Source organism: Prionailurus viverrinus, chromosome A3 (assembly GCF_022837055.1).
Source record: "Prionailurus viverrinus isolate Anna chromosome A3, UM_Priviv_1.0, whole genome shotgun sequence".
Lineage (NCBI taxonomy): Eukaryota > Metazoa > Chordata > Mammalia > Carnivora > Felidae > Prionailurus > Prionailurus viverrinus.
In genome coordinates, this window is record NC_062563.1 from 75294935 (window position 1) to 75311698 (window position 16764).

The 16764-nt window shown below is 40.4% G+C and overlaps 1 protein-coding gene across 2 annotated transcripts in view; it reads left to right on the plus strand.

Moving 5' to 3' along the window:
* CCDC85A (coiled-coil domain containing 85A) overlaps window positions 1-16764 on the plus strand; it is a 207666-nt gene that overhangs the window by 75255 nt on the left and 115647 nt on the right. The window lies entirely within an intron of this gene.

Below are 16764 nucleotides of genomic sequence, written 5' to 3' on the forward strand. Positions count from 1 at the left end.
GAACTTTGGTGGAATAGCATGATAGTTGAAAAGGGAATATAGGACCTAGGACAGGAGAAACCTGAATATAAGTAAGACACAGATGAAGTCAGTAGAAAAAAATGAGGTTGAATTATGAAAGAAAAGAACTAAGTGATAAAGTTATGACTTTGCAAAGTGCAGGGGGGAAGAAACAAGGTCTGGGTTTGGCTTGGCAAGAACAGGGAATAATTCTTCCTGATATATGAGGGAGGAGGTAAAAATACTGAGAACTTTTGGAGCAGAATGGAAGGAAATTTGGAGCACTTGAAGTTGGATTTCGTCAATCTATTCAAAATGTGAAAGTCCTCTGCAAGAGTGAATAGATAGGTAAGATGTAGAGCTAAGGCCTCTGAGAAAGTTTAAAAGAAGTCATCCTTTTAAAAAAAATTTGTTAATGTGTGTTTATTTTTTAGAGAGAGAGAGAGAGACAGAGCATCACTGGTGGAGGGGCAGAGAGAGAAGGAGATACAGAATCCAAAACAGGGTCTGGGTTCTGAGCTGTCACACAGAGCCTGACACAGGGCTTGAACTCACGAACTGTGAGATCATGACTAGAGTCAAAATTGGACTCTCAACCCACTGAACCACCCAGGTGCCCCTAAAAGAAATCTTAAAGATCAAATGGTTCAGAGTCAAGGTGAGATAAATCAAATAAAGTTTGGGTAATCTTGAAGGCCAGATGAGGTTGGATATCCTATATTTGTAATAACCTGGGTTATGGCTTTTTCCTGCAATGGTGGGCTTAACCAGTTGAGGTTATGTAATGCTGAGGATGCACAGAGCAGGAACATTAACAAATAGGGATTTGGGAATCTGCGTGGTTGGGGTACCTTGTTGACAGCGTTTTTGGTTGAGGCTCATTTTCTATAGACGGGATCATAAGCAAGCACACATTGCTTCATTCCTCTGTACTCCAAGATGCTGACATATTGGAATTAATATCTTGATGGTAGAGAACAAAAGAGTCCCAAGAGACAGCTGTGGCCACAGAGCTGGTGTGCCCTGGTGTCCCCAGCACCACTTCTCCAGCCATGCCCTCTTAGGCTTCCCTCTTCCATCTTTGACCCATCCATCCCTCAGCCAACTTGAGTAGGATGATGAATGTGCACACTGGGAGCTGCTGGTCCACTGGTGGAGGTGGAATTAGTTCTGCTTCTGTACCCCCATGTCTGATAAGGAGATGCTAAATCCTGGCCTTTGCATGTCTGTAGAGTGGTAATCTTCACTCAATCTCCTTGCCGTGTGTAGACTCCATCTGGGCATCTGCTTCAGCTACTGTTTAGTGCTCGTCCCTGAGTTTAAGATTGCCTGAAACTCTGCCTGCATAGCTGGCCCTCTGTCACATTCCTGGGTCTTCATAGAGCCTAATCTCTAGGGACTAGAAGCCTCACCATTGACCGAAGTCCTGCCCTTAATGGACTAAACACCACAAAGCTGTTTTGTCCTTCTTGCCAAATTTGGCCTCTTCAGGTACTTAAAATGGCACAGGGTCTGATTTCTCCTTGTGTCTTTGGACAATGAATGCTGAACTTCCCATTACTTATTTTCAGGGCCAGTTTGATAGCTGGATTGTCTTCACCAAACCTTCCTTAAGAATCTATGTTGCTGAGGCCTCAATACTCCCTTGGTAAACCTGCTTAAATGCTAGCATTTAAGACAAGAAGAGAAGTAGGATGTGAAGGGAACCAGAGGGTCAGAGAACTGGATGGCTGATGGGTAGCAGTGAAATACCAGTATGAGAGTCAGTATGCATCTTGATGTCTAGCAAGATAGTATGGAAAAAAAAAAAAGGAAGGGAAAATATAGGGCAACAGACAAAAGAAGGTGACCAATAATGCATGTTCTCCCTAAAACACCATTTGGCCTCCTGCTGGAAGAGGGATTAGTTAGAGTTTGGCTTTCCTGGAGATTAGAATTGGGCTGGGGGCAGTGGTTAAATAAATAAAGGTAGATTCTGACAAGGAATCACAAGAATTTCTTTTGGTCAGTGTTCTTTTTAAGATGCTGTTTTGCCATTGCCCATTATGTGAGAAGTCATGCTTGAAATAAAACTTTAGTTGAACTAATTTATTTGGGCTTCCATGAACATGATAAATTTGTCCTATTTTTCTTGAGTTGCTCTAATGTCATGGTAGCTTATCTACCAGCGGGAGTAGCAATGTGCTGTGGCACCATAGTTTAGCCTAATGAGCAGGACAGGGCTGTGTTAGTAATTGTGTTGCATTCATGACCCGACTAGTCTATTCACTAGGTGCTAGTGCCAGGAAGCCTCTCTTGGGAGTGAGGTTGCCTGGAGTTGATATAAACTCCTTTGGCTTTGCAGGTATATGTAGCGTACCTGTCCTAGTTATTACTTTAGTATAACGATGAGGGTGTTTGGACACCTACATGAGTGTCCTTTTTAAAACATCTCTAGTGGTTTAATTTGTTGGCTGAAGATCTCATTTAGCTTGAATGGTCTTTGTATCTTGTTCCAGGGTTTTTAATCTTTATTAGATCTGTGTCTCATAGATCTGGTTTTCACAAGAACATTTTTTTAAATGCACTTAGTGTTATAAAACTATTTTGTACAAATCTACTTTTGTTTTCATCTCTTAAAGATGAGCATTTGGTTTTATGATGAAGTTGCCACAGACCTGAATAGGCATCAGGACTCTGGATTTCCATCCCAGATCAGCCTTGTTCTGGGTGATATTGGGGAAATTTGTGAAATATAGCTTTCCTTGTGTCTTAAGTGAAACCTCCATCATAAGGGAGATTGTAGAGAAACCTGTGATAGCACTTTGAAAACCACAGGGCTATACAAATTTTGGTGCTATTCTTAGGCTAGAACTGAAACCCGAAGCTTTGCAGAGAGAAATAGAGAGCAGCAAGATAGGTCGTTTGTAAGCTCGGCATTTTCATCCTCTTTCCTTCCTTTGTGAATGTTGTGTGCACATCCTACTGCATCCAAAGTCATTCTGGCACAGTCCTGCCATTTTGAACATTCATACATCAGTTAACCAAATTCATATGCTAAGATTTACCTCATTTGAGCCATCTGAAATTCTGCATACATTGTACCCCAGTAGGATCATTTTAGTGGTATTCACAAAAATCTATGCCTCATTTTACTTCAACTTACCCAACATTTAATGAGCAAGCATTAAACATACGCAAGGTATGATATATGACATGTGCATGGGACAGCCCCTGTTCTTAAGGTCTTATTTACCGTCTGGTGAAATGAGAATGAGCTTGCTATAAATTTGCTATTTGAAAAGTAGAATCAATGCTAGTGACTTGAGGCAAATTGTGTTGTGGGTAACATGCACTTTTGTCAACTCTTTCTATCCTCTTTGATTCACATGCTATAGTACTCAATTGCCCAGAGCCCAACCCAGTGTGCTGGCCCTTCACACTTTCCCCTTTTCAGCAGCTACTGCCCTAGCTCCTTTGGCAACCAGGAAAGAACTAATTATATCAACTAACCATACCCTCATTCAGTATGTATTTAGTGAATATCTGCCACATGATGTGTTGGAGAGTTTTAGAGTACTTTGAAGCTAAGAGGAGACAACAGAGCATGAGCCCAGTTTCACTGTAATGATGAAATTTCCCAGGCTTGGAATAGGAATTGGACTGTAGAGGAAATGTGAGAGGGTCAGTGGAAGTGTGGGCTAATTTCCTATAGCTGTGCAATGACCATTCCCTTCTGTATGTTAAACTGATTTTTTAAAGGATTTTTAAAATGTGTATTTATTTTTTAAAGAAAGAGAGAGAACAGGGGAGGGACGGGGGGCAGCGGGGCAGAGGATCTAAAGGGGCTCTGCGCTGACGGCAGAGAGCACAATGTGGGGCTCTAACTCAACGAACCTGTGAGATCACGACCTGGGTTGAAGTTGGATTCTTAACCGACTAAACTACCCCAGGCACCCCTAAACTGATTCTTTAAGGGCTTCTTTGAGGTTTGGATAACAGAAGGGTTAATTTGGGTTATTCCAAATTAACCTAATGTTGATTTTGGATTTTTTTGTTTTTTAAATGTGGTATGAAGGAGTGCATCAGATGTATAGGGGATTTATTTATTTCAAACCGAATAATAAGGTTTGCTCATAAAGACTTGTTTGACTCTTTCCTGTAATTAATTGCTGGAAATGTCTCTCTCTTTCAGTCTAATGTAAAATTGGCTTTTACTCCACTTTCCTTGTTTTGTAAGGTTGGTTTGTGTGGTTTTTTTCCCCCCCTTCCTGCTGAGAAGGCCGGGATTGGGCCATTAAGTACTGCTGGGTAAGCTGGTGTAACTCAAGTATCTCCAGATAATCAAGAGTTGTCTTCACCGCATAGGGAGATTCTCATCCCCAGTGGTGGCCATCAATAAACAATCCACACGTTGCTAAGGGTTCATTAAGTTCTCCGTGCTGTCTAGTAACTAGCAGCAGTTGTGTTTGTGAGAGACTGCATCAGGGCCAGACCTTGTGTTCAAAGTAAGGTTAAGGCAGGGCATCACTGTCTCTTCTCAGTTTTATGCTTTCCAATGAAGTCCTCACAGGCAAGCTCCATAGCACAGAGAATATCCATCTGATGCCAGCACAGTAGTTCCCAAATCAAAAATTTAAGTGCTTAGCCACATGCCTCTAAACAGGGCATTTGGTTTACCCACTTTTCCCCACATTGGATCTCTGACTTTGGCAGAGGATGACTGCAGCTTCAATTACGTTGCTTGGAAGATAAGAGGTGCCTCAGAACATTTTTTTTCAAGACCACTTAGAGCGTTGATTAACAAAGAGACCAGCAGGGACCAAATGAATGCTTAGATCAGAATAGCACTAGGAATACTGCAAGCAGCACAAAGCAAGTGAAAGTACTTAATTAGAGTGTGTAAAACTTGACCTTTCTTGGGCACTGTGATATCTTGTAGAAATGCAGTGTAATCCAGAGGTACAGACTTCCTTCATGGAGGCCCAGCACCCTCAGGGATTGCTGAAGTCTTGATGCATGAGGGGAGTTGATACCCTGGACTTCTTTGTCTTGTACTCCATACACACTTAGAGAGAGCTTCTAGATAGTGGCTTTTACTATCTTTAGTACTTAAAGATAGTACTAAAGTACTAAAGTTTATTAAGTACTAAAGTTTATTAAGATACAAATTGTTCATTTAAACTTGAATGAATGTTTGGGGACAGGTGGAATAATTTTCTTTTCAAGTTTTGTTCCCTTTGGGAAAACATTCTGTATAATGCAATTGGGACAGGACCTTGAAGTTGCCAGTGAGTTTTCCCTGATCCCTTCCCCCAACTCTGGTGAGTAAAGTGTTGCTCTGAGGGTGTCCTGCCTCTGTGGAGCCCTAGCCAGAATAACCCCTAGTGTGTTCTCCTAAGTTTGTGCTTGAGCTGTATTTTGGGCTTGTCCTGTAGAGGTGCAACCTGGATGTGAGGGTGTGTGTGAATGTGTGTTCTTGAGAGTGAGAGAGTATGCCTGTGCGTATGGGAGCAGTCTGTGTTGGAAAGTGATGAGTGGGACGGTGTAGACACGTTAGCAGCCTTCTTCCTACAGTAGAGAGTTTGGCTCTTGAAAACCGTGAACTGATTCATTCTCCTTTTACAATGGGGTAAACAGGACAGTTTATGAGGGACTCCTTCTCAGCCCTTTTTCCCGATTTATTTTTATTGCCTCCAACTTACAAATTAAAACATTGGACTGCCCAGAGTTTGAATCCTTGACGCTCTTCCCTTTTCTGATTCCACTCGTTCCTGGGTGATATCATCTGGTCTCACATGTTTATACAGTGAGTTTATACATTGGGTCTGTGCTCTTGACTTTCAAATTCTGTCTATAGCCTTCACCTCCCTCCAGAACTCCAGAGTTTTATATCTGCTTACTTGATACTTTTTCTGGACTATCCAGTAGGTTTTCAAAGTTAACATGTCCTGAACCAAACTTCTAATATCCTAGTCCCCACAAAGCCTGCTTCTCCCATTACCCAATCAGTCTTTGTAGTTAGTAACGTCCTCTTTTTCATTTCCCAGACCGGGAACCTAGGTCACCCATGACTCCCACATCATGTCAAGTTCTGAAATTTCATAACCAAAATACCAGCAAACACTATTGGCTCTGCTTTCAAAACCTATCCAGAACTGCCCTCTCCCCGCCCCTCCCCCTACTTGTTCTCTGGTCTCAGGTGCCATCTTTTGTCTCTGGGGTCATTGTGTCAGCTCCTATCTGGGGTCCCTGCTGGGGTCCCTATGCTCCCAACCATCCTTCTCATGGCACCCAGCACGATCCTGTCCTTGGGCCATACTGCTATTCACAACCCTCCTAACTGCTTCCTTCTTACAGTCTGAAAGCAAAAGTCCTGACAGGACTAAAGAGGTCAGCCTTCTGTGATCTGGCCCTGTTTCTCTCTGACCTCCTCTCCCAGCAAGCTTCCCCTTCCTCCTCTCCAGGTCATCCTTACATTCACACCCTGTGTGCTTTTGCCTCAGGGCTTTTGCACCTACTGTTCCCTCGCCTTTCAACTTCAGGTATGGTGTATGGTTAGACCATTATAAATTCAGATCTCTGGTAAAATGTCTCCTCTTTAAGGAGACCTTTCTGGACTTGCCTGTATAAAATAGCACAATAATAGCCTCCTCATACAAGCGTTATCTCTGCCTCTTAATTTCCTTTATTTTTCTCCATAGTGCATATCACTGTGTGACTTAACCAGAGTGTCATTGCTGGGGGTGGAGGGAGACTCAGGCAACCATTGCTCATGCATGCCACCAACAAGCCCAAGGAGTAGGGAGCCAGACAGGGAGAAAGAAGGCATTGATAGGGGGAAGGACCCACCATAGAAAGAAAAGCTGTCCTCCTTTCTGATGCCTCTTTGCCTCAGTGTCAAAGTTGCCTACACTTGAACCAGCTTATTAGTTTCTTCTGTGGAGAACAGTCATCGCAACACAGCTACTAGCAAAGATTAACCATGATTTATATGAAAAGAATTGAAGAGAGCCTTAACATTTACAATTTAGCCTTCATGGCTTTGTATTTTCAGTCTTACATGGGTTAACAGCTTCCTGATGCCTGTTGTGACTCTGTCCCTTTCCCTCTCTGTGGCTGTTATTGTCACCTAGTTAAAGCCCTGACCCTCAGTGATATCCTCTTCATTAAGAAGGATTATTAGCACTTTCTACAAATGAGGATATTTAAAATATATTGGCAGTTAATGAAAACTTCTCTGCTGCTGTTCTATGAAGAACACGATGGAGGGCCATTAACATTAGGGGTGGGGGCAGGCAGTGGAGGAGGGTTAGCTATGCAGAAAAAGTGAGTAGCTGTAGGACCCATTCCCTGCTGAGAACAGGATCTTTGAAGATGTTTTTAATTTGTGAATCTTCTTGCACACATGAAGATACCGTTTTTTTTAAGCTGCCATGTAAAGCTTAGTGTAGTATGTACTTACGGACCATGAAATATGTTCATGGGCTTGGTCTGTGGTATTTCCAACTGCGAAGTAGAAACTGTTCTAAAATGGAACGATTTTCACTGGCCCTAAAAATAGAGATCAACTTCTCCTCCTCCACCCCCCAGACCCCACTTTCCTGCCAGTTCTCACCATCCCTGGCCAAGGCTACAGAACAGGATTCAAGCCAGCTCCCTAGGCAGAGCTCGTTAACAACCAGTATTGCTATTTCTGATGCCTTTTTTTCTTTTTTCGACACAAAAACTCAAATCTGTGAAAAAAGATTGATTAAACCTTTTGGGAATGATAGTGTTTCAAGTGCTTTTTTTTTTTTTTTTTTTTTTTTTTACATATGGTCTATACCTAAATAATTTTAATCTGTTTTTATCCATGTACTTTTTTTGGTTCTCCTTCAGAAAGGTAATTGGTGCGTTCATCATAGTGCATAGAACCTTGCATTCATTCTGACTGGGACCAGATGGGATTTGGCTCTGGCATGCTGGTATCCAGGGTGAGCCTGGGGGGCTTTTGAGCAGGGTTTTTGAGTGCTTACAACCCTCATAAAGTATAAAACTGGCTATGTTAACCTCAGAAGATAGCCAAGTAGACCCATATTTCACTAGAAACACTAGAGAGCTGGGTTTAGTGTAATTCAGGACTATTTTGAATCCCTCCTCCCACCAAATCACTGATATAAACTTAATTAACCAATATCTAATAACCAGAGTTTAGAAACATCTAGAATTTCTCCATGAACGTAATTTAGGGAAAAAGGCTAAATGGGCAGTGGTGTAACAGCTAATGTCTGGTGTGAAGTTTGCTAGCCTTAGAAAGCCTATGATAATAATTTTTCTTAAGATTAATTTCAAGGGGATAAATCTCCTAGACTTTGACATCTTCTGTGTGATGGGTAAATCATGCCCTTGAAGCTTGATGTGCAAAATAGAGAAAAATATACATCAAATTTTGCCTTTAATACATTTTGGTTATTGTATTATATATTTTTAGAAGACTTACATGAACTATTCAAATTAACACCAAGTCAAGTTTCTAAGTTCCTGGGGCTTCCACATATGTATCAGGAGTGCTACTCATCCTATGGAATGTTGAAGACAAAGATCTAAGATGCAAAGGCAGACCCAAGTTTTGTGGTGCCTAAAACATGGAATTTTGGAGGGCATCTTAAAGGAGAACAAAAGATACTGGGTAAAGTAGAATATTTAGAATCAGAAAAGAAATCACAGCAAATGACATATTTTTAAAAACTGAGAAATACTATTATCATATATATCCAGAAAAATTATGCAATATTTTAATTAAATGGCTCCATTGTCATTTGAAAAAATACTTTTGGCTGCATGGTCTTTGATCACTTCATACAACAGTGGCTTCTGTAATATTCTCTACAGAGAGATTAGAAAGATAATTGTTTTCTCTCTGTTGATTGGACTTTTTTTATTGCTAGTTGAGGAAAATTTTACATTTTATTAATAGTGTCATATACAGTTTTCAGCATTGCTGTTAAATTGGGAAACTCCATCAAGTTTCTTTCACTGTGAATTATCTTTCTGTAAGATTTGAAAGTCATTGCAATAGGCTGGTTTCTGGTTCTGAACATTTATTTCAAGTCTTGTTTTCTCCTTCCCCACTCTATTTCCTTTTTGGTCCTGGGAAGTTTATTTTGCCATTTCTGGCCCTGTATCTTTGGGTCATGACACAGGGAGAATTAGGACAGGAGCATTCCTGGAAGCCATTTCTCCACCTGCACACCAAGCAATAGCTTAGCTCACGTAGAAGCGTTAAGTGCCAACTAAATGTACTTCCAACTCAACTGCTCCTTAGCTGTATTCCAAATGCCCATAGATGTTACCATGCCACCTGGAAGGGTGCATGTGCCTGTGTCTCACAGGGTGTTTGGAGGAGAAAGGAATAGAAGGAAACCATCTTCATGGTAGTGGTAATGCATCTCACTTGTATAGAATTTACAGAAACATAAATCTGAACAAACACATGGGTAGAACTTCTCCCAGGTTGTTGAAAGAGGCCTATGCAAGTGAGAGTTCTAAAGCTTAAGCTTTGTTACAGTCACAGTAAATCTGCCTTATCTAATATGTATTGATGATTGATCAAATCTGTCACCAAGAGTGCTCTCCAGAGAAACAGTGTGGCACTTTGTCTCTCCAACTCCTATCCCCAGGGTCACATTCAGTTCTCATAATTTAAGCATGTGATTGAAAGTCCCTTTGTGTTTAATTGAGGCTGTCCCACTCCTCCCCATTAGCACTACCCTCCTCCTTGCTGAAAAGGTACCAGGAAAGAAAGCTGTTATTAATTTTTTTTTAAAGTGAGGATATGCAAATGTTATGCTGACTCTGGGTACAAGATGGGAGTTGGGAGTTAACACCCATTCATTCCCTTGTATTGTCTCTGAGGATCCATTATCATAAACAGCACTATTATATTTTCCTTCCACATTAGCTTTGCTGGTGATTTTTATTTTATCCTCATCGTGGGGTATGCATATCTGTCAGTTGGAATGCTGTTAGGAGCCTGAGCTGCTAAATGCTTTCCCATAGTAATGGCATTGTCAGACTAAGTGAGTGGCAGTTTCATATTGTGCAGAAATAGTCTGTCATGTATGCCCCAGCTGTTTTCATTCCACTGCAGGAATTATGAAGATCTTGGCTGGTGAATTTACACATGTATTTGTGTCAATCCAGATTGTCTGATTTGTACATTTCTGTTATACTAATTATTATAGGTATGTTTCAGAAAGGTTTGATTTATTCTGTTGATTGGAAATTGACAACTTTAGGAATTGTGGAAGAATTAGCATCATTTTCTTAAGTATTATTCATATAATTGTGTAGTTTGATAGCAAATAACAATACCTAAAAAAGTTTATGCTATTAATTCGTAAGGTATCTTTGAAGGCTGACTTTTAAAAGAAGTCCTGGGTGATTGGGTAGAGTGTTGGTACTATTCAGATCTCCAAAGAAAATGTGATCAGAAAATACTGAAGAACAAGAAAAGCTTTGAATGGAATAGTATCCGACACCCATTTAAACACCTGGGATGAAATGGAATAGATACTTTGTGGATATCTGCGGTATTATATCAATTACTGTGTACCCCTGAGCATAGCTGATTTTCCATTTAAATCAAGAACTGTTAAACCTAGAGCAGTTATTTTTGTGGTGATTTTTCAAGTTCAAATTAACTAATAAACTCCCATTTTTATGTTTTTGCTATCTTACATTGTAGTGGATCCAAAAGATTGGCTTTGCTTGTTTATTTGAAGGTCGAGGGATTTAGAGGCATCCAGAAATCAGCACTAAAGATAAAGGTAATTAACGTAGGAACTCAAGGCAAGCAGGGTCCATGTGATGCTTTGCAGACAGTCTGTGCAGTCCACCATGGGGAAAACACTGAATTTGCTACTATTTCAAGTTAGCTTTGATGGGACGGATTAATAATTATCACGTCCTTGGTCTGTTTCATGTACTCTGTTAATTGATAGTTGCTATATTATTTCCTTGAATCCTCACAACTTTCTGAATTAGAATTTATTAATATCTCCATTTTCCAGATAAGGAAATAGGCTCAAGGAGATGCAATAACTTGCCCAGGATCCCACAGCTAATGAATGGCAGTGCTGGCGTTAAACCCAAGTCTGTCTGGCTCCAGTGTGTCATCTGTTACTATTATACTACATCGCCTCTCCTTTAGGATTTCCTAGACTGGAGTTAAGAGGCTAGAGTCAGATGATCAATTCTGAGGAGCTATAGATTTGGGCCAAGAACTGGTCTTCAGTAGAGAGAAGAATTGGAGTAATGGATTACCATTGGGCAGTGCACTGTGGGAGAGTTGGTAGACTCTGTGTGTGTGTGTTTAGGGAAAGCACAGGATTGGATCCAGACAGCTAAGCTATGGTGGAGAGGATCAGACATGTCTGACGGGCTAGGCTGGCAGGGCTCAGATGCCAAGAAGGCAAGAGCATTAACTGGAAGTGGGAGGTATCGTATATGAACCAGAACTGTTCCCTGCCCTGTTTTATGCGGCCTTTGCTTTCCCACAACAGGTTGCACAACATTGCACAACAGTATCAGATGTATGTGAGTGAGTTTCAGGGCAAAGATGCTAAAGGTTGCCTTATTAAGAAACAGGCCAGGGTTATCAAGTCCTTTAGTTTCTTTCCTCCTCCCTTTCAGGCTGCTCCTGATTCATGATTCTATCCCAAAAGTTTGGACTAATTAGAAGGTCTGTGTTGCTGGACAGCTCTCCATGCCTGATGGGAGATGAGGCAGAGAAAAAGGGAAAAGCCTTTCCTCTGTGTCTGGGAAAGAGAGAAGCCTTAGATCAGGTCAAGGGCTGGGCTGCTTCAGATATAGCATAAAGATCGTACACTCGGGGGCAGAAATATATCCAATCTTGGCTCTTCTGTCAGTGGCAGGCCCTACCTGTCCCAGTCCTTGCTGTCTGAGAAATTACAGCATTCATGAGGTGAAGGGTAGAGGCTCATGTTTTGCAGCATTTGGATTTGTAAGCTTCCCTCCAGGCCTCTTGTCTGCCTAGAACAAGGACCCTGGTGGAAAGTCAAGTGGTGTGAAGGTAGGGGTAGGTTGGTAGTGTTCACTTCCAAATATGTCATCTGGCTATATCATGAGACTAATAAGATAGTCTGGGGCTTTGGACATAATTTAAATATTTTTTAAATGTTTATTTTTAGAAAGAGCATGCAAGCAAGGGATGGGAAGAGAGAGGAAGAGAGAGAGACAGTGTCTGAACCAGGCTGAAGGCTGTCAGCACAGAGCCCGATGGGGGGCTCACACTCATAAATCATGATATCATGACCTGAGCTGAAATCAAGAGTTGATGCTTAACCAACTGAACCACCAGGGCACCCCTTTGTACATAATTTAATATGACAAATTGACCACTTGCTTTTCTCTTCTCTCCTTCTTTACCCAAAATACTACCAAACAATAGTAAACTCATTAAGCGTTATCACTCCCCAAGGTTAAAGAAAATGGGTACCAGTGGGTAGTAGCCTTCAGTAAAGTGTAGCAAAGTAAAAAGCAGCAAGAAGAGAAGTCACCAACTTAGCAAAACAAAGGAAGCTATGGTAGTACCATCTTTGAGAGGGGTCCACTAACCAATAGCAAGTACATGCAACTTATACAGTCTCTAATGGTCTTAGAAGTAGCAGGTACCACAGAAGGTGGCAGTGAGATAGGTTTGAAAGCTACCAAAATACATTTATTCAGAAGTTTCATAAGGAATGGTGGGGGGAGGGTGAACTTGGATCTTTGGCTACCTCTCCACATGATATAGTCACATGATACTCTTCTCATCAGCCTCCCATCCCTATGTACTAGACCCTAGAGCTGAGTTTTCTTTGGAGAAATTAACTGGGAAGCTCCACGCTCAGGAATATCACATATAACACAGAGGACTAAGATAAGTCAAAGGACTGAACAACAAGGAGATTCAATAAATCTACAAGGTTCTACTTCTGAGGCAGGAGAGTAGAAAATTAGTGTCTTCAGAAACAGAATGATTCCTGGATGAAGAGGTTTCCAGATCCTTATATTTGAGAGCCTCTCAAACAAACAAACAAAAAACTTGTCTCTGGTTGATTGCTCTTCATTGAAGACTCCAAGGCAAAGTACCAGCCCATATATTCCAACCATCCACAGAAAATTTTTTGTGCCTTAACTTGTAAGTGTGAATATGCAGCAAAGTTTAGAGAGCATTAGAGGAAAACTTTCAGAGTGAGAGAAACTGATACGAACAAATTGAAAAAAGAAAAAAAAAGGAAATAAAGAAAATGGAAATAAGAAAATGTCAAAATAACCATCTCCTAAAGAGTATTGGGATAGTGTTGAATTTATGAACTAAAAGAATGCGATGATAAAGGAATAATGAAAGAATAGACCAGAGATCTTATACATAAAAATGTACTTAGTCAAAATAAAGTCAAAGGAAGATTTGGACAATAATAAAAAGAAAAACCTTGAAAATAGTGATGAAAGATAGGGAGATAGGAGATCTGTTTGTGAAGGCCAAATCCCATATAAATTCTAGAAAGAGACCACAAAAAAGAGGGAAGGAAATCAACAAAGAAGGATTTTTTAAAAAATATGAAGACCTGTGTTTTTGAACACCTCAAAATGCACAAAGACATGCACTTCTAAAGGGTGCACTGAGTGCCTTAGTATATGGGGGTAAAGCCTAGACCAAAGAAAACCATTGTGGAATTCCACAGTATGGTAGACAAAATAAAGAAAAACAGAAAGGAATTGGAGTCAGATTTTTCAGTAACAACACTAGATTCTGGAACACAAAGGAATAATACCTTTATTTTTTTTTAATTTTTTAAATGTTTATTTTCGAGAGAGACAGAGACACAATGCGAGTGGATAAGGGGCAGAGAGAGAGAGAGACATAGAATCCAAAGCAGTCTCCAGGCTCTGAGCTGTCAGCACAGAGCCCGCCGCAGGGCTCGAACCCATGAACCATCAGATCATGACCTGAGCTGAAGTCGGACGCTCAACCGATTGAGCCACCCAGGCGCCCCAATAATACCTTTAAAATAGAGGGGGCATTATCTTCTACTTAATATTTCATACTCAAGCAAATGATCAATCAAGTGTGAAGTAAAATAATACTTTTAGAAATAAAAGTATTTAAAAGTATACCTTCCATCTAAACTTTCTTGGAAAGTCACTTAAGGATGCTCTTCAACAAAATGAATGAATAAATCTAGAGGAGGCTGTGCCTTCCAGGAAAAAAAAAAAAAAAAGACAATGCAATGTTGGAGAAAGAAGAAAGGAAGTCCCAGGATGACAGCTGTGTAGCAGAGCTAGCCCTAGGTGTAGGGTGACGGGGACATAATGTATGGTGAGGGAAGACTCCAGAAGAAAAAAAAATGGAGTTGACAGAATATCTGATGTTTACTTATTGGAGCAGCCCAGATCTTCTGTCAGGCATATGGCACACCTGATGGCAAATACTAAAGCTAAATGAATTGAAAACTGCAAGTAAGAAAACTGGGCCATTATTATTTCTAAGCAAAACACAAAGTTAAAGTAAACATATCAGAGTAGATAATACTAAATTTTATTTTAACTATCATTGCTTATCAGTGAAATCAGTTAAGTCTAAAATACTATCCTATATTTCAGTAAACTCTATAAATAATTACCTTAATCCTTGTGGATAACTTTGGAAAGATCCATGTGTTGTTTTCTTTCTTCTTATTCCCTACCCCACTCTACCCCATCACTGATTATTTATTCTGTGTTTGTGTTACACCATTCTGCTTGACTTGTGTATTAGGCAGGGTTCTACAGAGAAACAGAATCAAAGAGCATATATGGACGTGTGTGTGTGTATGTATATATGTGTGTGTTCTATCTATCTATGCATATACACATGGAAAAAAAGAAATAGAGATATTTATTTTAAGGAACATTTGGGGAGAAGTGACAAGACTGAAGTTTATAGGGCAGATCAGCGGACTGGAAATTTAGGTAATGGGAGTTCAAGTATAAAATGTGAGCAGACTAATAGGCTGGAAACTCAGGCAAAGTTTGTTGTAGTCTTGAGGCATAATTGCTGCTTTATTGAGAAACCACAGTCTTTGTTCTCTGTGTCTTCAATTGATTGGATCCACATTGTAGAGGATAACCTGCTTTACATAAAAGTCTACTGATTGCAAAGACTAATCACTTCCACAAATACCTTCATAGAAACATCTAGGCTAGTGTTTGATTAAGTATCTGAGTGCCATAACTCAGCCATATTGACAAAGGACGTTAACTATCACAATCTGTTGAGCATAATCTGTGTCTTATTTTGGTCTGCCATAACAAAATACCATAGATGAGATGGCTTAAACAAAGGAGTTTATTTCTCATGTTTCTTTTTTTTTTATTTTTATTTTTTAATTTTTTTAACGTTTATTTATTTTTGAGACAGAGAGAGACAGAGCATGAATGGGGGAGGGTCAGAGAGAGGGAGACACAGAATCCAAAACACGCTTCAGGCTCTGAGCTGTCAGCACAGAGCCCGACGTGGGGCTCGAACTCACGGACCACGAGATCATGACCCGAGCCGAAGTCGGCCGCTTAACCGACTGAGCCACCCAGGCGCCCCTATTTCTCATGTTTCAAGAGACCAGAAGTCCAAGTTCAAGGTGCCAACAGAATTAGATGTCTGGTGAAATCTCTGTCCTTGGATTGCAGATGGCTACTTTGTCGCTGTGTCTTCATGTGGTCTTTCTTTGGGAGTGTGCATTCGGACAAGGAGAGAGAAAAAGCCAGCTCTCTGGAGTTTCATCTTATTAGGGCACGAATCCCATCATAAGTGTCTGACCCTTATGACCTCATCTAAAGCTTGTTATCTCCCAAAGGCCCCATCCTCCGATACCATTATATGAGTGGTTAAGGTTTCAATATAAGAATTTGGGGGAACACAATTCACTTGGTAGCAAACAAAATAGAAGTTGGTTCTCCTTTCTGGGAAACAGGAGGCAAAAGTTCATCATGAAACTTCTTATTAAATCTGTCCTTCTGTTTGGGGACCATATGTATGTCTAGTTTTGCAGTTTGGGAGAAAAGACTCTGAGACAATAGGATGGAAAAACTAAGATCTTGTGGTCTAGCCTCATGATGTTTCCTCATCCTCCGTAGGGTTCTCCTTAAATTTGGTTCAGGAAAGAACTATTTCACACTTAATCAGTTTAGTGAGATTGATAGCTTAGAGACAATTTCACACTATATGAAACAGATATAGGGCACCTCCCCTTCTTATATTCCTATTAGGTAAATTTAGAAACTCATTAATTTTTTTTCTTTTTTTCTTTTAACTTAAGATTTTGGGTGTAAATGTAGAATTATTCCCAGGAATATGCATGGATTGGGTTTCAAGGTTATGGACCTAGGAATTATTTTTTTTTTGTTAGTGCTTTTCATTTGGCTTACTGGCTCCTGATACACTGCATCCTGAGGCTAAGTGATTAGAGAGACCCAGGCAGTTTTTAAGTCTTAATGAGTGTATTTTAACTTGAAGGTTGATGTACATCTGGATTGCAATTCCAAACCAGTGACCGCTTGGGCAAGCATCATCCTGTTTCAAAAGAACCCTAAGGTCTCAGAATTATTATACAATCCAAGGAGCAGGGAATATAGTCTACAGACCTTCTAAGGGCAGACAAATGCTCTGAGTTGCTAGGTTGCTCTAAGGCCACACAGTCCTCTCATTTTGACATGTCTTTCTGCCTTCAATGACTGTTTTGATTCTTTCATGATAGCTCA